The 21,982-nt window shown below is 39.6% G+C and overlaps 1 long non-coding RNA gene and 7 other non-coding genes across 10 annotated transcripts in view; 1 reads left to right on the forward strand and 7 right to left on the reverse strand.

Moving 5' to 3' along the window:
• LOC126297379 (uncharacterized) overlaps positions 1-21,982 on the forward strand; it is an 85,156-nt gene that overhangs the window by 36,223 nt on the left and 26,951 nt on the right. The gene's annotated exons all lie outside the window — the stretch shown is intronic.
• Trnat-ugu (transfer RNA threonine (anticodon UGU)) lies at positions 14,286-14,358 on the reverse strand. Its single transcript has one exon. It is a non-coding gene; the product is annotated as a tRNA-Thr (tRNA).
• Trnat-ugu (transfer RNA threonine (anticodon UGU)) lies at positions 15,081-15,153 on the reverse strand. Its single transcript has one exon. It is a non-coding gene; the product is annotated as a tRNA-Thr (tRNA).
• Trnat-ugu (transfer RNA threonine (anticodon UGU)) lies at positions 15,876-15,948 on the reverse strand. The gene has a single exon. It is a non-coding gene; the product is annotated as a tRNA-Thr (tRNA).
• Trnat-ugu (transfer RNA threonine (anticodon UGU)) lies at positions 16,671-16,743 on the reverse strand. The gene has a single exon. It is a non-coding gene; the product is annotated as a tRNA-Thr (tRNA).
• Trnat-ugu (transfer RNA threonine (anticodon UGU)) lies at positions 17,466-17,538 on the reverse strand. Its single transcript has one exon. It is a non-coding gene; the product is annotated as a tRNA-Thr (tRNA).
• Trnat-ugu (transfer RNA threonine (anticodon UGU)) lies at positions 18,261-18,333 on the reverse strand. Its single transcript has one exon. It is a non-coding gene; the product is annotated as a tRNA-Thr (tRNA).
• On the reverse strand, positions 19,056-19,128 carry Trnat-ugu (transfer RNA threonine (anticodon UGU)). Its single transcript has one exon. It is a non-coding gene; the product is annotated as a tRNA-Thr (tRNA).

Consider the following 21,982-nt stretch of genomic DNA (forward strand, 5'->3'; position numbering starts at 1 on the left):
GATTTTGCTTGTTCTAAGTTAGACATATCTCCTGCTTCAAAAATAATAAAATTAAGTAGCAGAAAAAGAAAAGCAGATATTGAAAATAAGGTACAACAAATTTCAGACAAAATTAGAAGAGACTTGGAATCATGCTTTAATAATACAGATATCAACACTTTTCTAAAGACGAAAAAACCCTCCACCGCCACCACCACCAGCATCATCTGGCATTGAATATCTAAGATTAATAGAGAAATTAAAGGTTCAGTGACATCTAAAGAGGAAAAAGTTAAAATTTTAAGTTTGTTCCCTGACTCATGGCCAAGAAAAAATAGTCAATATCATAATCATCATCATTTAAAACTGATTGTCTTTCAGCGTTCAGTCTGGAACATAACCCCCTTTAATAAATTCCTCCACGATCCCCTATTCAATGCTAACATTGGTGCCTCTTCTGATGTTAAACCTATTACTTCAAAATCATTCTTAACCGAATCCAGGTGCCTTCTCCTTGGTCTGCCCCGACTCCTCCTACCCTCTACTGTTGAACCCATGAGTCTCTTGGGTAACCTTGTTTCTCCCATGCGTGTAACATGACCCCACCATCTAAGCCTGTTCGTCCTGACTGCTACATCTATAGAGTTCATTCCCAGTTTTTCTTTGATTTCCTCATCGTGGACACCCTCTTGCCATTGTTCCCATCTACTAGTACCTGCAATCATCCTAGCTACTTTCATATCCGTAACATCAACCTTGTTGATAAGGTAACCTGAATCCACCCAGAATTCACTCCCATACAACAAAGTTGGTCGAAAGATTGAACAGTGCACAGATAACTTAATCTTGGTACTGACTTCCTTCTTGCAGAAGAGAGTAGATCATAGCTGAGCGCACACTGCATTAGCTTTGCTAAACCTTGCTTCCAGTTGTTTCACTATGTTGCCATCTTGTGAGAATATGCATCCTAAGTACTTGAAACCGTCCACCTGTTCTAACTTTGTTCCTCCTATTTGGCACTCAATCCATTTATATTTCTTTTCCACTGACATTACTTTCGTTTTGGAGATGCTAATCTTCATACCATAGTCCTTAAATTTCTGATCTAGCTCTGAAATATTACTTTGCAAACTTTCAATCGAATCTGCCATCACAACTAAGTCATCCGCATATGCAAGACTGCTTATTTTGTGTTCACATATCTTAATCTCACCCAGCCAGTCTATTGTTTTCAACATATGATCCATAAATAATATGAACAACAGTGGCGACAGGTTGCAGCCTTGTCTTACCCCTGAAACTACTATGAACCATGAACTCAATTTATCGTCAACTCTAACGGCTGCCTGACTATCCATGTAAAGACCTTTAATTGCTTGCAAAAGTTTGCCTCCTATTCTATAATCTTGTAGAACAGACAATAACTTCCTCCTAGGAACCCGGTCATATGCTTTTTCTAGATCTATAAAGCATAGATACAACTCCCTGTTCCACTCATAACACTTCTCCATTATTTGCCGTAAGCTAAAGATCTGGTCCTGACAACCTCTAAGAGGCCTAAACCCACACTGATTTTCATCTAATTGGTCCTCAACTAATACTCGCACTTTCCTTTCAACAATACATGAGAAGATTTTACCCACAACGCTGATTAAAGAGATACCTCTGTAGTCGTTACAATCTTTTCTGTTTCCATGTTTAAAGATTGGTGTGATTACTGCTTTTGTCCAGTCTGACTGAACCTGTCCCGACTCCCAGGCCGTTTAAATTATCCTATGTAGCCATTTAAGACCTGACATTCCACTGTATTTGATGAGTTCCGACTTAATTTCATCCACCCCAGCTGCTTTATTGCACTGCAATCTATTGACCATTTTCTCCACTTCCTCAAATGTGATCCTTATTTCCATCATCATTCCTATCCCATTCTACCTCGAAATCTGAAACATTACTGATCGTATTTTCACCTAGATTGAGCAACTCTTAAAAATATTCCCTCCATCAGTTTTCCTGACCTGTCCAAAATACTTGTCATTTCCTTCTTACCTCCCTTTCGAAGGCTGCTAATTACACTCCACAATGGTTTTCCAGCAGCTTGACCCATAGTCTCCAACCTGTTTCCAAAGTCTTCCCAAGATTTCTTCTTGGATACTGTAATTATCTGTTTGGCTTCGTTTCTCTGTCTACCTGAGTTCTAGTATGTAGCCATTTTTGATACACCTTCTTTTTCCTTTTACAGGCTGCCTTGACTGTGTCATTCCACCAAGCTGTTTGCTTCATCCTACCTTTACACACTACTGTTCCAAGACATTCTTTAGCCACTTCTAGTACTGTGTCCCTGTACCTTATCCATTCCTTTCCAATGACTGTAATTGACTACATTCAACTAACTGGTACCTTTCTGAGATCGCTGTTATGTACTTGTGCCTGATTTCCTTATCCTCCTACATATGGACCTGACCTCCTGCACTTTCGGCCTCACAATCCCAATTTCACTGCAGATTAAATAATGATCAGTGTCATCAAAGAATCCCCTGAATACACGTGTCCCTCACAGTCTTCCTGAATTCCTGATCTGTTATTATATAGTCAATGACAGATCTGGTTCCCCTGCCTTCCCAAGTATACCGGTGAATGTTCTTATGTTTAAAAAAGGAGTTTGTGATTACTAAGCCCATACTGGCACAGAAATCCAAGAGTTGTTTCCCATTCCTGTTGGCCTCCATATCCTCTCCAAATTTATGCATAACCTTTTCATACCCTTCTGTTCGATTTCCAATCCTGGCATTAAAATCACCCATGAGCAAAACACTGTCCTTGTCCTTTACTCTAACAACTACATCACTGAGTGCCTCATAAAAACCATCCATCTTATCTTGATCTGTCCCTTCACAATGCGAATATACTGATACAATCCTAATTTTCTTGCTAGACACTGTCAAATCTATCCACATCAGTCGTTCGTTTACATACCTTACTGCAAATACGCTGGGTTCCATTTCTTTTCTGATGTAAAGCCCTACATCCCATTGTGCTATTCCTGCTTTAACTCCTGACAGGTAGACGTGGTATTCTCCCACTTCCTCTTCTTTCTCACCCCTTATCCTAATGTCACTTACAGCTAAAACGTCCAGCACCATCTTACTTGCAGCCTCTGCCAGCTCTACCGTCTTCCCAGAGTAGCCCCCATTGATAGTAATAGTTCATGAATTAAATGTTTCTCATCAGTTGGTTAAACTAACCTGAAAATTAGTGAAAGAGCAAGGCATTTTTCCAGTTTTAGGAAAGAAGGAGTAGGTATAAGTGAAGAAACAATTAAAAAGATCCAGCAGTTTTTTGAAGATCATAAAAACAGTAGAATGTGCCCAGGTTGCAAATATAGCAAAAAGATTTGTTATAAATGGAGTTAGAAGTAACAAAGCAGAAACAACTAGTGCTGTCAAATTTAAATGAACTGTATGTAGCTATCAAAAATACTCTTCCTAAATGCAAAATTTGAAGGTCAAAATTTTGTGACCTCCGTCCTAAGTGGTGCATTTTGGCTGGATCCTCAGGGACACACTCCGTATGTGTTTGTTTATATCATCAAAATGTCAAACTGATGATTGCGGGTGCAAAACTGTAATCTTAACTACAAGGAGTTATTAGATTTAATGGTCTGTGACACTAACAGTTATGACTGCTTGATGATGAGTTTGTGTAATAAATGTCCTGGTAAGGAAACAGTTATTGAACTGTTTCAGAAATATGATGAGGCAATGCCAGACAGTATTACCTTCAAACAGTGAGTCACAACTGACAGGGCAGAAATGATAAACTTGGAATGTTTAATTGATAAATTACAAAAACTCAAGTCAACAATATGTTTCTAAAATTCAAAGTAAATTCATGAAACTGAATGCATAGTGATAGCTGATTTTGCAGAAAATTTTACATTCTTGATTCAGTCAACAGTGCATCAGTTTATTCTCTACTTTAAAAATGAGAAAGATGAAGTTCGCAGTTCTTCAATTTGCATTCTAAGCGACTACTTGGGCACAACACTTTGGCTTTTCATGTGTTTCAAAATTATGTAATAAATTACTTAAAACAAAATTTTACCAAGGTTGAGAAGCTGTTGTACTTTCCAAATGGAAGTGGTAGTCAGTATAAGAACAAAAAGTATTTTTCAAATCTGAGCAACCACAAAGTAGGCTTTGGGTTGGGTTGGAGGCTGACTGGCACTTTTTTGCTTCTTGCCATGGTAAAAATGCATGTGATGGAGTAGGAGGTACAACAAAAAGTGAAATAAGTAAAGCCAGCCTACAAAGATCGACCACAGACCAAATTCTCACAGTACAGGACATGTATGTCTTTTGCAAGGATAATATTAAATTCATTCTGATCAAGAAAGAAGTGGTTCAGCATATGAAAACACCACTTCAAACCAGATTTGAAAACTGTATAGCAATAAAAGTAACAAGGCATTTCCACAAATTCCTTGACATTGCAGAAAACTTAGTTTGCTATGTAACATTGGAAACTGAAATTTATGAGAATCATTGTCAGTAAAATTACATCTGTCCTTAGCATTGAATGACAGTGGCATGTGTGTATGATGGACATTGGTGGCTTGCAGAGGTTTAAAGAATAAGTTTGAAAAACAATGATGTTTACGTGCAATTTTACCACCTTGCTGGTCCAAGAACGTCATTCAAGAAATCTACTAGTGACAAAGTTTGGATACCAATGAAAATTTTTTTAAGGAAACTTTCAGTGCTTGAACTTATCACAGCAACTGGGAGGTCTTATTCTATATCACAGAAACTGTATGAAGAAATAAGTGTCCTTAACATTCATAACCAGGTTTAGGAACAGTCGCATCTCGAAGGATGTTTATTGAAAATATTTATTTCAAGTATGTCAAAATAAGACAGGGTGCTACAAAAAGGTACGGCCAAACTTTCAGGAAACATTCCTCGCACACAAAGAAAGAACATATGTTATGTGGACATGTGTCCGGAAACGCTTACTTTCCATGTCCGAGCTCATTTTATTACTTCTCCTCAAATCACATTGATCATGGAATGGAAACACACAGCAACACAACGTACCAGCGTGACTTCAAACACTTTGTTACAGGAAATGTTCAAAATGTCCTCCGTTAGCGAGGATACATGCATCCACCCTCCGTCGCATGGAATCCCTGATGCACTGTGCAGCCCTGGAGAATTGCGTATTGTATCACAGCAGTCCACAATACGAGCACAAAGAGTTTCTACATTTGGTACCGGGGTTGCGTAGACAAGAGCTTTCAAATGCCCCATAAATGAAAGTCAAGAGTGCTGAGGTCAGGAGAGCGTGGAGGCCATGGAATTGGTCCGCCTCTACCAATCCATCGGTCACCGAATCTGTTGTTGAGAAGCGTACGAACACTTCGACTGAAATGTGCAGGAGCTCCATCGTGCATGAACCACATGTTGTGTCGTACTTGTAAAGGCACATGTTCTAGCAGCACAGGTAGACTATCCTGTGTGAATTCATGGTGGTGAATCGAGGAAGTACAGTACATACTGACGAAACTAAAATGAGCTCTAACATGGAAATTGAGCATTTCCGGACACATGTCCACATGTCATCTTATCTTCATTTGTGTGTGAGGAATGTTTCCTGAAAGTTTGGCTGTACCTTTTTGTAACACCCTGTATAAATGTTTATTGCAGTGATGTTTCCACTTTTTGTGTGTAATTCAATACCTTACTTCAATAATAACCGATTATATCCCATCAATATCACACATGAATAGGCAACAGCCATAAGGTCAGTTGTAGAGTAATGTGAATTATCTCCTCACTTTCAAAAATTCAAATCTTTGTTCAGTTAGATATTTGAAATTTTTACAGTACATTGTTGTTATACAGGTGCACAAACTGTGAAAAAATTATATTTTTATATTCAGTACTTCAGATAACTAACTAAACAATGAAAGTTTTAAAAAAATCATAAAAAAATTAAGCAAACATTTGTAAGTGTACTAGCCTCTATATGAGGGTAGTAGTGCATGATATCTAACCACAGGAAAAAAAAACTCATAAATCACTGCTTCTTGGCTATTTTTGGTCCTAAAAATGGGATTTTTGAAAATTTGGATACCAAACTTTTGAGGTCATTTTGACTGGCTGTTTTTTCAATTTAGGGTAATTTGTGCAATACACAGTGTTGAAGAGGACACTTTTCTAAAAACAATTGTGTCAATTGCAATGTTGTAACTAAACCCAGTGCAGAGATATTCGTATTTTTGCTAATGTCTCTAAACTGAAACATTGTTGACTTACAAACGAAAGTGGCTGCCATTCAGTAAAGGTGAAAGGTAAAAATTTTTTAAGACTGTTTTTAACTTCAAAATTATGGCGTAATCGCATATAAAAATTAAAATATTTAAAAATGGTGAAGCAACCAACTTAATTTTTCCAGAATGGGATTTCCACTCTGCAGCGGTGTGTGTGCCGATATGAAACTTCCTTTCAGATTAAAACTATGTGCCAGACCAAGACTCGAACTCGGAACCTTTGCCATTTGCGGACAAGTGCTCTACCAACTGAGCTACCCAAGCACAACTCACGCCCCGTTCTCACAACTTTACTTCTGCCAGTACCTCATCTCCTACCTTCCAAACTTAACAGAAGCTCTCCTGTGAACCTTGCAGAACTAGCCCTCCTGAAAGAAACGATATCGCCAAGACATTGCTCAGCCACAGCCTGAGGGATGTTTCCAGAATGAGATTTTCACTCTGCGGCAGAGGGTGCACTGATATGGGAACTTCCTGGCAGATTGAAACTGTGTGCTGGACCGAGACTCTAACTCGGGACCTTTGTCCGGCACACAGTTTCAATCTGCCAGGAAGATTCAACTTAATTTTTATTGGACCACTTCACTTGGATTGACCCAGATTAATGAATTACTCAAATACAATCTTAAGCAAATCACAGTTTGGTTTCTGAAGTGGCAAAAATACGGAGTCATCCATAGTAGAACTACTTCATGCTCTTGACGAAGATAAGTGTGTCACAGGTATATTTTTGGATCTGTCTAATGACTTTGATACAGTCAACCTCAAGATTCTACTAAATAAATTAGAAGCTTAAGGAATAAGAGGGGTAGCTAATGATAGGTTCAGATCATACCTAGCAGATAGGGTACAAAGAGTAGAGATAACACACATTTCAAATAGATCTAAACATTTACTATCCACAAGATAACATACTATGACTAATACTGTTCCTGATCTACATCGTCTATCCCAGTAGTGTTACTCGTGGTGAAAAAATTCTCTTAGCTAATGACAGCAATATTATAGTCACTGAGATAACAAGAGAACTCCTTGCCGAGAAAGCAAATGAAACATTCAAGGAAGTTTATGATTGGTCAATAAGCAATAAAGTGACATTGAACATAAAGAAAACTGCCATGAATTTCAGTTTGAAGAGGAAAAATGACAATGTTAATTAAATTTAGATGTAGATGGCACCTCTATAGACTGTAAGAAATGCAAAATTTCTAGAAATGAATATTGTTTCTCAGTTGAAGTTGTGTGAACACACAAAGGTACTTGCAAACAGAATGTCATCAGCATGTTATGCCCTTAGAATTCTATCACCAGTGTGTAACATTCAGTGTCTTTTAGTTACATACTGTTCATATGTACACTCAATTCTTAGCTATGGCATTCTTTTTGTGGGAAACGCACAAAATATGAACACAATTGTAGAACTCCAGAAAAGATCCGTAAGAATAATAACCAAAAATACTAGTCGAGCTCACTGTAAAGATCTGTTCAAAACACTGGGAATTTTAACTGCTCCATGTGAATACATTTACCAGCCACTTGTACACATCAAAAATAGCTTTGATAATTACTGAACAAACAGTTCTGCCCATGACCATGCAACAACAGCTAGACTCAACTTAACTTAATTTTACCAAGAAATAATAAATATAAAACTCAAAACAGTATTTTCTACCAAGGAATAAAACTGTACAATAAACTACCAAAACAGATTAAAGAAATTGCAAAAATTGTTATACAAAAAGGCAGCTAAAAAGTACCAGTTAGGCAATACATTTTATACATTTAAGGATTACTTAGCTAAAACAGAGTAGGGGTTTGATAAAAAAGGTTTTAAAAGTAAATAATAATAATGATTATAATGATTATAAAATATCCAACATTCCACATAACACCTTCACTTCGTTTCTTTGCTTCTTTTTTTTTCTTTTTTTCTTTTCTAGAAATACATACCCCAAGCTATGCATAGCACAATACTAACACATCTTCCTTTTTCCGAGCTCACCATCGCACTCATTATGGAGGGATACTGACTCAGTTTTCCAAGATAGCAAATTGGAAGTTGCAATACAGACAATGGTCCAGAGTTTACCAATGTGTGTGTGTGTGTGTGTGTGTGTGTGTGTGTGTGTGTGTGTGTAACAAGTTACTTAAAAAAAAAAGTATTGTATACCAGAAGTAAATCTAATGATGGTCTCTAACTAGAAGCCTGTACATATATGTGTATACGAATTAGCTTAGCCAGCCGCGGTGGTCTCGCAGTTCTAGGCGCGCAGTCCAGAACTGTGCAACTGCTATGGTCGCAGGTTCGAATCCTGCCTCGGGCATGGATGTGTGTGATGTCCTTGGGTTAGTTAGTTAGGTTTAAGTAGTTCTAAGTTCTAGGGGACTGATGACCGCAGCAGTTGAGTCCCATAGTGCTCAGAGCCATTTAAATTAGCTTATTTTAAGTTGATCTAAATTTGTAAATACTTTGACATATTCTATATCCTTGTACAAAGAGATGTATGGATAAATAAAGCTGCTGCTGCTGCTGCTGCTGCTACTACTAGTGACATTTGGCAGCATTGCCACATATACATAGAATAGAAACCATGAACTAGGCACTACAACAATCTAATGATCTGCTTAAAAAAATTGAGAATTCAGTGAAACTCTGTAGTAATAGTAAATACAATGAAAAAGTATCAACTCTTTCACCCAAAGTTCTCACACGTGTACGGATACGGTATACATACATTTATACTGCTTTCTATGTAAAGATAACATTTAAAGGCGAAAATCTTGTCCCTTAAAAACCATTACGTGATTCTGAACCCAAGTCATTACTTTATTTGGTTATGAGAAACAAATGATTTACGAAGTGCGTTGCAAATGAAAATTCGAAAACTGTATTAGATTAATGGGGAAAACGTTACCAGATTTTAATCAGCGACAGAACGAAATGGTGATATTCAGGTTAAACGAGAATGAACATTAACCCAGAATTAAATGTATAAGAAACGAAAAAAATCACGTTAATCTGACTGCAATTGCTGTCGCGAAAATAAATTACAGAAAGACCCATGTGGAGTAGTACCAACAAAGTGCACTAGATCGACGGGCGAGAGAAAGTTCGATAATTGGACTAGTCGTGATTGTGATCTTCTCTTTATGTGTTAGCTGCTGTTGTTACCTATGACCTGCACCATAGAAGTTGCAGCAGTTCGTGTTTCGCTGTTGCTTAAGCACAACAATGCGGAACTCTTGGAGGGGGAACAATGGCACAAGCTTAGCTGAAAACTATAATGACTGAAAGGAGGAGAGAGGTGAGCGGGCAGAAAATTTCGTCTTGCTGCCAACACTGGGAATCTGTACTGTGTACTTGATTTTTATGTACATTTACCAAGTTTAAACTACAGTTGGCCTGAATCCGTTGGTGCTAGGAATCGAATTGACTTCTAAATTGGACAGATACTCCAAATAGCATTCATTTCTGCAGGAGACGCTAAAAATCTAGACTGGGGCCAGTGGCGTACGTCCGTGTTTCGTGCATAAATGTTGTCGACGCTCACCATAAGGCATGACACAAACAAAAAAACGAGGTGGAGGGCGGGAGTCAGTTGCGGGTCCTAAAATGCCAATGAGAGAGCGACGAGCAGATAAGTTTTTGTAGCAAAATACTATACATTGTAACATTCTCACAAGGGGATAGAAGCGAAATCCGTTACGGGTTTTATAAAAACAGCAACATACACGGAAGAAATGACCAAATATTTGTGACAACGAATGTCTAAGTTTCACAGCCACCCTGTTAGGATGACTATAATGTTTTAAGACTAGTGGCACCACAGACGACAGGCTAAACAAAAGAGGCAGTGAAGACAAATATTCATGTAATTGCGTAAGTTTAGAATAGGTGTAATGGTAACGTTTTAGTAGGATACCTGACGTCACTAAAAGTTTGTAATTTTGACTAGTTATAATATGTTGGAAAATAAATTTTTCCCTGGGAGCCTCTTAAAAGAAAGGGGCCTTCTTATACTTGGGTAAACACAGTAGAACTTAGAGAGCCGTACCAGCTTTGATCAGGAATAAAAGAATGAGGTAACTGTAGAGCCGTTTGTGATTTGAAACTGCTCTATTGGAAGTAGATACGGAATAGACAGGACATTTTCGTCAAGAGACCAAATTACAATATTATAAAATAAACTGTCCCTCAGTGGTTCGTCGATTGACACTAATTAAATTATTTTGAATCGAATCCCTCATTTTGTTAACTGTTTAATCGTTGCACTACTGTGCTTACTTTTTACATACAGTGAACTCGTCTGACACTACATTCTTCATGCTTCTCACTGAAATGTCGCATAACAGCATTAGTTAATATCCACAGTGTAACTACCGAGAAAAAAGCTTTGCACAAATAAAAAAAATTGCGATACCTTACTTACTGTTAAAACATTCGCCTAAAAGAACATTTGGACAGGAGCACTTTTCGTGGATTTACGTCTCATGTTCTCAGTGTGGTTATTGGTCTCCACAAGCTCAAAGACTTCAAAACTTTTTCACTAAACTTCTTTTTCACACACACGGCAATAAAGTATTTTGCCATCTGTAGTATAATCTCCTCATCGAACTCACACTCATAATTTTGCAATCTGCACTGATAACTTTTTCACTTTTGACATCGAACTTCGTTGTGAAGAACATAAAACACATCACCATGCCGCTAACAAGTATTCTCCGTTCACGATAAATATGAAAAAGAGCCATTCGTCAATTTAGTATTGTATTAATTTAAATGTGATGAATATTATGAAGCGAAACATTTAAAAACATCGTATACAAATTAAATAATAACGTTAAACTGTTGCTCGGTCTTACGTTGCACGCAGCTCTGACACAATTCCAACTAATCCCTTAAAAAGCGTGAAGACGCAACGCCGCAAGAAGACCGGGGGAAGTCCATCAACCAAGGACACGTACCACGTGAGCAAGTGCGGATCGGGAAGAAAGGAAAATCATGAATACATAAACAACCGAATAAGTGAACATACAATTTAGAACGTTTATTTTTAAAGCATTAGTATTTTAATGAAAAAACGCGCAAAATATGCAGTGCAATTAACAATTTTGTATAACACTTGGCTTACTCACAAATTATGTATTCATAAACACTATGAAATCATGCCCAAAATGTAAGAAAAGAAGTGATTCTAACATGTTATCCAAAGAACATACTTCCCAAATAACAGAAAAAAATATGCATGCACTTAAAAATCTGGTCCCTATTATCACATGTGTGTCGTTCTGGAATTGTCTTGTCCAACGAACCCAGAATTTGTTTCTCTGGGGTCTGACGGCACACTTCGCTTAAACACTTAACTTTCACTGTGTGCGTGCGTGTGTGTGTGTGTGTGTGTGTGTGTGTGTGTGTGTTTAAACTAGTAGTGGTTGTAGGGCCAGGTGAATGATACTCGCATTTTAACGGCTACCAGATTTCCCGATACGCCACAGCTCTTGACACTGTATTGTACCTGATCAAACAATAACGCAACATCTGAATTGCTCGGCGCCAGTGAGATGGTGACGCTAGAAGAAATGAACAAACCTTGACAACCTATAACTCTGCTTCAGATTACACAATTTCATAAAACACATGAGGAAATAGCACTAAAATATGTTGTCGTCTTTGCAAAAAAAATTCAGCAAGTACTCATAACTGTGACTGGTATGCATAGATGTGCAAACATTCATGTTGATTCTTTAGCGAAGCTAACAGTCTAAGGCGAAAAATCTTCGAAAACTATTGCTTGACTCTGAGCACAGTGCAATATTTTATTTGATTATGAGCTTCTGTATTGATTTACCAAGTGAGTTAAAAATGAATACTTCGGGCCCTGTTGACATTTTAGAAAAACTCTTAAAAACGTTAAGAGATTTTAATCAGGTTGAAAACAAGCCAGTGACATTCAGACGAAAAAGAAAAAAAGCTACTAAAGTATTAAATCCCTAAGAAATGAAATAAATCATATTAAATTCCCTGTAATTGCTTTCGCGAGAATAAGTTGCTGCGGCAGGACCAGATATGATGATAATACAAACAGACGTTACTAGATCGCGTGACGAGCGAAAACTCGAGAGATGTATTGAATGATGGTTGCGATTTATGTATTTACTAATCAGTGTTATTACAAGCGACCTGCTCTCAACAAGATATTGCCATCCGTGTTTCACAGTTATTTGTATTATTAAAATCCACAGAATATATTAAAACCACTAAGACACGTCGTAGATATAGTATCAACAAAAGCCGCTAGATCGCGGGGCGATCGGAAGATCGAGCTGAACCAGTGCCACCTAGGAACAAAGCCGCTACACTGCGTGTGTGACGTCAGCTTAAGAGTCATACCACTACGCTACGAGTCGAGAGAGACTTGTAGCTACAAATGGATATTGGACTTTAGGTTTATCAGATAATTCATTTATCTAAAATAAAAGAAATTCTAATACTTTAAATAATGTTTCCTTATTTTTTCACGATAAACTTTTTTTCGTAAAATCACCTTTAAACTTAAGTAATTTGAAGTTAAGAGAAATCATCAATTATCTGTCTAAATATGTTTACGGCAATCAAGGAAAGGTTTGGGAATTCAATAAACAATGAATTAGTATTTATGTTTACACAGTTACCATATTTATTATCTGAAAGCACAAAAAAAAAAATAAACAGCCAAATTTTCAGTCCATTTTTCCCTTTCTCACGAGGGCTGTAACATTATTTGTATTTACAATGTCATTGACCCTCTTTGTATAATTATTCGAAAGAATATTGACAGGAGCACCAAGTATATTGTCAATGATTTCGTGATTTGCAGTGCAAGCAAACCCAACAAATATGTCATCAGGCAAGTTGCTATGACATACACAAAATAATACATTTTTTGACACTTTCCCAAAGAAATAACTCTTCTTTTTCTGTAAGCAGTTTCTGTGCAGTAAAATATACACATGCTACACACATTATAACATCCTGACTAGGATAGCAGAGACCAACTTTACTGGTCACAGTTGTTAAATGATTTGTTATCTTTCACATTCTCATCATCTCCTGTCAGATACATTTTACAATAATCACATTTAAGTTTCTTAATGACTGTGTATGAGCAGTAACCACTTATGGAGTGAAGTACAGGCCACACGTCCTCATCTAATTCCTGTACATCAATATCTTCCACAACTACATTTAACTCTTCATTATATGTCACTTTTGGAAGGTCATTTATATCTGTTTCATTAGAAAGAATATCATCCTTGGCAATTGCATCATCGCCCATTTTTTGGGATTTTAATATTAATGATACATAGCTTCGTACCCTCAGTTTACTTTCTGTCTCAAAAATCGGTCTAAATGACACATGGTAATTACCACCACTCATCTGACGAAATTTACCAAACTCGCTTTCCAGGTCATCAGTTTGAATCTTGTCTGTTAGAAAGTATTGCCTCTTTTGCTAATTGAGCCAATGTTGTAGGAACTCCAGTGGACTTGAGTTGTTCACTCTCCAGGGTAGTCATAAGAAGGATAGCGACTTGAAATGACCGCAGCTTATTTCAAAGTAGAAAAAACAAGACTCACAATCCCATAACAGAGATGGAAAAACTCTAAACTAACATTCTTGGAATCAATGAGATGCGCTGACCTAATTTGAGAAAATGTAACGTTATTCGTTATCAAGTATAAGCAGGCAACAACGAATCACACCATTCCATTGGAGTGGAGTTCAAAGCACACCCAGCTGTCAATGCAACAGTCAAGAAATTCGCACGTCTGTCCGCTAGGGTCATTTTTTTGCAATTCAATGCGAAACCCATTCTGCTGAATGTTATCCAAGTGTGTCCCCTAATATGTGATGCTGTTCAGAAAAGCCACGGACCAGCGGCGATTTATGCTACTGCACGCCAATGTTCATGGTGGATAAAAAACACAAAAAATGTATGCCCCCAGAGAGATTCGAACTCCCGACCCTTGGTTTACAAGACCAATGCTCTGCCAACTGAGCTATGGAGGCTTCTGTGGGAAATAAGAATTCTTAAGCTGTGTAATACCACACAACAACGAGCTGCTTTGGATGTGCATAATGTCACAACTGCCTCCACAAGCTCTGTCTAAATTTGTAGCAACATCAGACATGCTGATGACACTGTCTTACTTGCAAGCAGGCTGGAGGGTCTACAACTAAACACTGTTACTGAGAAGAGCAGTACTATAATGTTACTTTTAAAAGTCAGGAAGATAAAATGGTTATCGGCAGAAATGGAGATGAAATTCAGGGCACTCTTACACTTCGTAATGATAATATAAATATTTGGAATGTGAAATCGACGACGATTGGGACTTCTCTCAAGAAATTTGGTGCAGAACTGAAGAAGCCCGAAGTTCTTTTCAGGAAAGTTCTCACTAACTGGGACATTAAGTATTACGCTTGGCACTCAATTACTTCGGCATTGCGTGTTCATTATCCTACTCTATGGGGTTGAGTCGACAACAACATTAGGTAAGAATCTGGAGGCATTTGAAATGTAAGCGTATCAAGGTATGTGAAGGATACGATTGCCAAATAGTCACGAATGGTCGTATAATGCACAACAACAAATACAACATTGTGCACTTAATACTTCAAAGACAGATTGGTGACAGGACAGAATCGCTGTTCAGAAAAGCCACGGACCAGCGGCGATTTATGCTACTGCACGCCAATGTTCATGGTGGATAAAAAACACAAAAAATGTATGCCCCCAGAGAGATTCGAACTCCCGACCCTTGGTTTACAAGACCAATGCTCTGCCAACTGAGCTATGGAGGCTTCTGTGGGAAATAAGAATTCTTAAGCTGTGTAATACCACACAACAACGAGCTGCTTTGGGTGTGCATAATGTCACAACTGCCTCCACAAGCTCTGTCTAAATTTGTAGCAACATCAGACATGCTGATGACACTGTCTTACTTGCAAGCAGGCTGGAGGGTCTGCAACTAAACACTGTTACTGAGAAGAGCAGTACTATAATGTTACTTTTAAAAGTCAGGAAGATAAAATGGTTATCGGCAGAAATGGAGATGAAATTCAGGGCACTCTTACACTTCGTAATGATAATATAAATATTTGGAATGTGAAATCGACGACGATTGGGACTTCTCTCAAGAAATTTGGTGCAGAACTGAAGAAGCCCGAAGTTCTTTTCAGGAAAGTTCTCACTAACTGGGACATTAAGTATTACGCTTGGCACTCAATTACTTCGGCATTGCGTGTTCATTATCCTACTCTATGGGGTTGAGTCGACAACAACATTAGGTAAGAATCTGGAGGCATTTGAAATGTAAGCGTATCAAGGTATGTGAAGGATACGATTGCCAAATAGTCACGAATGGTCGTATAATGCACAACAACAAATACAACATTCTGCACTTAATACTTCAAAGACAGATTGGTGACAGGACAGAATCGCTGTTCAGAAAAGCCATGGACCAGCGGCGATTTATGCTACTGAACGCCAATGTTCATGGTGGATAAAAAACACAAAAAATGTATGCCCCCAGAGAGATTCGAACTCCCAACCCTTGGTTTACAAGACCAATGCTCTGCCAACTGAGCTATGGAGGCTTCTGTGGGAAATAAGAATTCTTAAGCTGTGTAATACCACACAACAACGAGCTGCTTTGGGTGTGCATAATGTCACAACTGCCTCCACAAGCTCTGTCTAAATTTGTAGCAACATCAGACATGCTGATGACACTGTCTTACTTGCAAGCAGGCTGGAGGGTCTGCAACTAAACACTGTTACTGAGAAGAGCAGTACTATAATGTTACTTTTAAAAGTCAGGAAGATAAAATGGTTATCGGCAGAAATGGAGATGAAATTCAGGGCACTCTTACACTTCGTAATGATAATATAAATATTTGGAATGTGAAATCGGCGACGATTGGGACTTCTCTCAAGAAATTTGGTGCAGAACTGAAGAAGCCCGAAGTTCTTTTCAGGAAAGTTCTCACTAACTGGGACATTAAGTATTACGCTTGGCACTCAATTACTTCGGCATTGCGTGTTCATTATCCTACTCTATGGGGTTGAGTCGACAACAACATTAGGTAAGAATCTGGAGGCATTTGAAATGTAAGCGTATCAAGGTATGTGAAGGATACGATTGCCAAATAGTCACGAATGGTCGTATAATGCACAACAACAAATACAACATTGTGCACTTAATACTTCAAAGACAGATTGGTGACAGGACAGAATCGCTGTTCAGAAAAGCCACGGACCAGCGGCGATTTATGCTACTGCACGCCAATGTTCATGGTGGATAAAAAACACGAAAAATGTATGCCCCCAGAGAGATTCGAACTCCCGACCCTTGGTTTACAAGACCAATGCTCTGCCAACTGAGCTATGGAGGCTTCTGTGGGAAATAAGAATTCTTAAGCTGTGTAATACCACAGAACAACGAGCTGCTTTGGATGTGCATAATGTCACAACTGCCTCCACAAGCTCTGTCTAAATTTGTAGCAACATCAGACATGCTGATGACACTGTCTTACTTGCAAGCAGGCTGGAGGGTCTACAACTAAACACTGTTACTGAGAAGAGCAGTACTATAATGTTACTTTTAAAAGTCAGGAAGATAAAATGGTTATCGGCAGAAATGGAGATGAAATTCAGGGCACTCTTACACTTCGTAATGATAATATAAATATTTGGAATGTGAAATCGACGACGATTGGGACTTCTTTCAAGAAATTTGGTGCAGAACTGAAGAAGCCCGAAGTTCTTTTCAGGAAAGTTCTCACTAACTGGGACATTAAGTATTACGCTTGGCACTCAATTACTTCGGCATTGCGTGTTCATTATCCTACTCTATGGGGTTGAGTCGACAACAACATTAGGTAAGAATCTGGAGGCATTTGAAATGTAAGCGTATCAAGGTATGTGAAGGATACGATTGCCAAATAGTCACGAATGGTCGTATAATGCACAACAACAAATACAACATTGTGCACTTAATACTTCAAAGACAGATTGGTGACAGGACAGAATCGCTGTTCAGAAAAGCCACGGACCAGCGGCGATTTATGCTACTGCACGCCAATGTTCATGGTGGATAAAAAACACGAAAAATGTATGCCCCCAGAGAGATTCGAACTCCCGACCCTTGGTTTACAAGACCAATGCTCTGCCAACTGAGCTATGGAGGCTTCTGTGGGAAATAAGAATTCTTAAGCTGTGTAATACCACAGAACAACGAGCTGCTTTGGATGTGCATAATGTCACAACTGCCTCCACAAGCTCTGTCTAAATTTGTAGCAACATCAGACATGCTGATGACACTGTCTTACTTGCAAGCAGGCTGGAGGGTCTACAACTAAACACTGTTACTGAGAAGAGCAGTACTATAATGTTACTTTTAAAAGTCAGGAAGATAAAATGGTTATCGGCAGAAATGGAGATGAAATTCAGGGCACTCTTACACTTCGTAATGATAATATAAATATTTGGAATGTGAAATCGACGACGATTGGGACTTCTCTCAAGAAATTTGGTGCAGAACTGAAGAAGCCCGAAGTTCTTTTCAGGAAAGTTCTCACTAACTGGGACATTAAGTATTACGCTTGGCACTCAATTACTTCGGCATTGCGTGTTCATTATCCTACTCTATGGGGTTGAGTCGACAACAACATTAGGTAAGAATCTGGAGGCATTTGAAATGTAAGCGTATCAAGGTATGTGAAGGATACGATTGCCAAATAGTCACGAATGGTCGTATAATGCACAACAACAAATACAACATTGTGCACTTAATACTTCAAAGACAGATTGGTGACAGGACAGAATCGCTGTTCAGAAAAGCCACGGACCAGCGGCGATTTATGCTACTGCACGCCAATGTTCATGGTGGATAAAAAACACGAAAAATGTATGCCCCCAGAGAGATTCGAACTCCCGACCCTTGGTTTACAAGACCAATGCTCTGCCAACTGAGCTATGGAGGCTTCTGTGGGAAATAAGAATTCTTAAGCTGTGTAATACCACAGAACAACGAGCTGCTTTGGATGTGCATAATGTCACAACTGCCTCCACAAGCTCTGTCTAAATTTGTAGCAACATCAGACATGCTGATGACACTGTCTTACTTGCAAGCAGGCTGGAGGGTCTACAACTAAACACTGTTACTGAGAAGAGCAGTACTATAATGTTACTTTTAAAAGTCAGGAAGATAAAATGGTTATCGGCAGAAATGGAGATGAAATTCAGGGCACTCTTACACTTCGTAATGATAATATAAATATTTGGAATGTGAAATCGACGACGATTGGGACTTCTCTCAAGAAATTTGGTGCAGAACTGAAGAAGCCCGAAGTTCTTTTCAGGAAAGTTCTCACTAACTGGGACATTAAGTATTACGCTTGGCACTCAATTACTTCGGCATTGCGTGTTCATTATCCTACTCTATGGGGTTGAGTCGACAACAACATTAGGTAAGAATCTGGAGGCATTTGAAATGTAAGCGTATCAAGGTATGTGAAGGATACGATTGCCAAATAGTCACGAATGGTCGTATAATGCACAACAACAAATACAACATTGTGCACTTAATACTTCAAAGACAGATTGGTGACAGGACAGAATCGCTGTTCAGAAAAGCCACGGACCAGCGGCGATTTATGCTACTGCACGCCAATGTTCATGGTGGATAAAAAACACGAAAAATGTATGCCCCCAGAGAGATTCGAACTCCCGACCCTTGGTTTACAAGACCAATGCTCTGCCAACTGAGCTATGGAGGCTCCTGTGGGAAATAAGAATTCTTAAGCTGTGTAATACCACAGAACAACGAGCTGCTTTGGATGTGCATAATGTCACAACTGCCTCCACAAGCTCTGTCTAAATTTGTAGCAACATCAGACATGCTGATGACACTGTCTTACTTGCAAGCAGGCTGGAGGGTCTACAACTAAACACTGTTACTGAGAAGAGCAGTACTATAATGTTACTTTTAAAAGTCGGGAAGATAAAATGGTTATCGGCAAAATGGAGATGAAATTCAGGGCACTCTTACACTTCGTAATGATAATATAAATATTTGGAATGTGAAATCGACGACGATTGGGACTTCTCTCAAGAAATTTGGTGCAGAACTGAAGAAGCCGTAAGTTCTTTTCAGGAAAGTTCTCACTAACTGGGACATTAAGTATTACGCTTGGCACTCAATTACTTCGGCATTGTGTGTTCATTATCCTACTCTATGGGGTTGAGTCGACAACAACATTAGGTAAGAATCTGGAGGCATTTGAAATGTAAGCGTATCAAGGTATGTGAAGGATACGATTGTCAAATAGTCACGAATGGTCATATAATGGACAACAACAAATACAACATTCTGCACTTAATACTTCAAAGACAGATTGGTGACAGGACAGAATCGCTGTTCAGAAAAGCCACGGACCAGCGGCGATTTATGCTACTGCACGCCAATGTTCATGGTGGATAAAAAACAGGAAAAATGTAAGCCCTCAGAGAGATTCGAACTCCCGACCCTTGGTTTACAAGACCAATGCTCTGCCAACTTTTTTTTTATTTCATTTTATTTTTATACAAATGTATAAAAGGAAGGCCGTTCCTCTTCGGCTACATAAACAGAATAATAGGAAGTCGTCCCGTTACGACAAAGGATGCTCCATACTATAGCCCGCTGCGAATTTTTCGATGACTTTCTTCTCGTTGCTGTGTTGTTTCCGCTGTTTGTTCAGATCTCATAAAAAAATGGAACTGGGAAGAGGTGCTATGGTTATCATCTCATGTCATCGATAATCCAGCTGCGAGGCAGATTATGGAATGCGCTCCAAAGGAAATTAGAAAAATATTGCTTATATTTAGGGTTCTTGACGATCGCACAATGTCGTTCGTTGAGGTAATACCAAAAATCGGGTACTGTCTTTTCGCCATTACCGAAGAGGTAGTGAACAGCGTGGCCGCTGATCCACGTCACAGAGTTCGTTTTTGCTCTTGGGAAATAAATGTTATCGGGGAAAAGAAGTGATCGGGTAGTTATCCTGTCAGGAGTCGTGCGTGTGAGAAAAGCCAATATCTGACGCACCAAATACCATACGTCCTTTGCCGACCCGCATTCGAAACGATGTTCATCTGTGTCAATCACTTGGCATGTGGCACACAAGGGGGAATCAGCGAGGTGGATGTGATGTAGGCGGGACTGGCACAACTGTTTCCCATTAACAGTTACGTACCATGCAGATTGCACCTCAGTATCAAGGGTGGTGGCATTCACTGCCTGCCACACAGCGCGCCACTTTGTATTGGGGTGTTTGCTTTCAATCACATTCGGCGTCATGTTCATTTGCATGGCAGCATATATCGCCCTCGTAATCATCAAGCGTGTGGGTAGTAGTGCAGTGCGGATGTAGCTTAATTCAAGGAAGAACTGGCTAATGTAGAAGAAAGGTGCTGGGATGTCCGATATCATCACAGGGGGTGCGACTGAGATTGGTCGTAAGGCCTCCAGTAAGAGACTTGTGAGGCACGTCGGACTTCGTCGCCACAGTTGCAGGTGACAGCTGACGAACAGGGCCTTTGCTCTGTTCTGGACATGACAAAGACCTAAACCCCCTCTGCTCCTCGGTAGGGTTAGGGACTCGTCACGAATCTTAAATAACATGCCCGTATTAACAAAGGATCCCAAAACCATCAACATGCGGTGAGCCAGGGTAGGTGGTATGGGGAGTATCTGTGCAAAATGGGGGATACGTGACGCCAAATAGACGTTAGCATATCGTGTCCGTTGCAGGAGGTCTAGATGCCTCAAACGGTGGTCACTTATTCCTGCTCTCATCTGATTTAATAAACGCCTGTAGTTAAGGGCTGTTGAACGTTTCATGTCAGATGTGAAATCAATGCCAAGACAGCGGATTGTGTCACTGATTCGTAGCGGTGCGACGTTCTCGCCGGGTAGGCCTCTGCCTATAGACAGAACGTGTGATTTGTGGAGATTGAGATGGCTCCCAGATGCCGCGCCGTAGGTCGCCACCCACGCCAGTGCTGCACGAACATCGTCATTATTGCGTAGAAGGAGTACCAGATCATCTGCATAGGCAGTGCAGCAGAAAGTGTGTCCACCAAGGGACATCCCGGTCAGGCGTTGTCGGAGGCCGCAGAGGAGTGGTTCCAAGACGAGGGCGTACAATATCGCCGAAAGAGGGCAGCCTTGTTGTATCGATCGCTGGATCTGTATCGGCGGCGTAAGACGGCCATTATATAACACCTTGGATGTCGCGCCGCGTAGGAGACGCATCAGTACATTAACTATAACGTCCGGATACCCCATGTGTCGCAATACCTCCATCAAAAATGTGTGGTCCACTCTGTCAAAGGCCTGGCTAAAGTCGAGTGAGGCCAAAACTCCTGGCAGTTGGCGAGCTTTTGCTAGCGCGATCATATCTCTATATCGGCACAATGCAGTGCGAATATTATGGTCACCACCTAACGATGCCTGGTCCTGCGACACAACACATCGTACTGATCGCTTTAGGCGTGCCGCCAGAAGCCGGGTGAAAATCTTCAAGTCACTGTTGAGTAAGGTCAAGGGCCGATAGTCACTGATCCTGGATCCGCCTCGTGGTTTGTGTA

This window comes from Schistocerca gregaria, chromosome X (assembly GCF_023897955.1).
Source record: "Schistocerca gregaria isolate iqSchGreg1 chromosome X, iqSchGreg1.2, whole genome shotgun sequence".
NCBI classification, from domain to species: domain Eukaryota; kingdom Metazoa; phylum Arthropoda; class Insecta; order Orthoptera; family Acrididae; genus Schistocerca; species Schistocerca gregaria.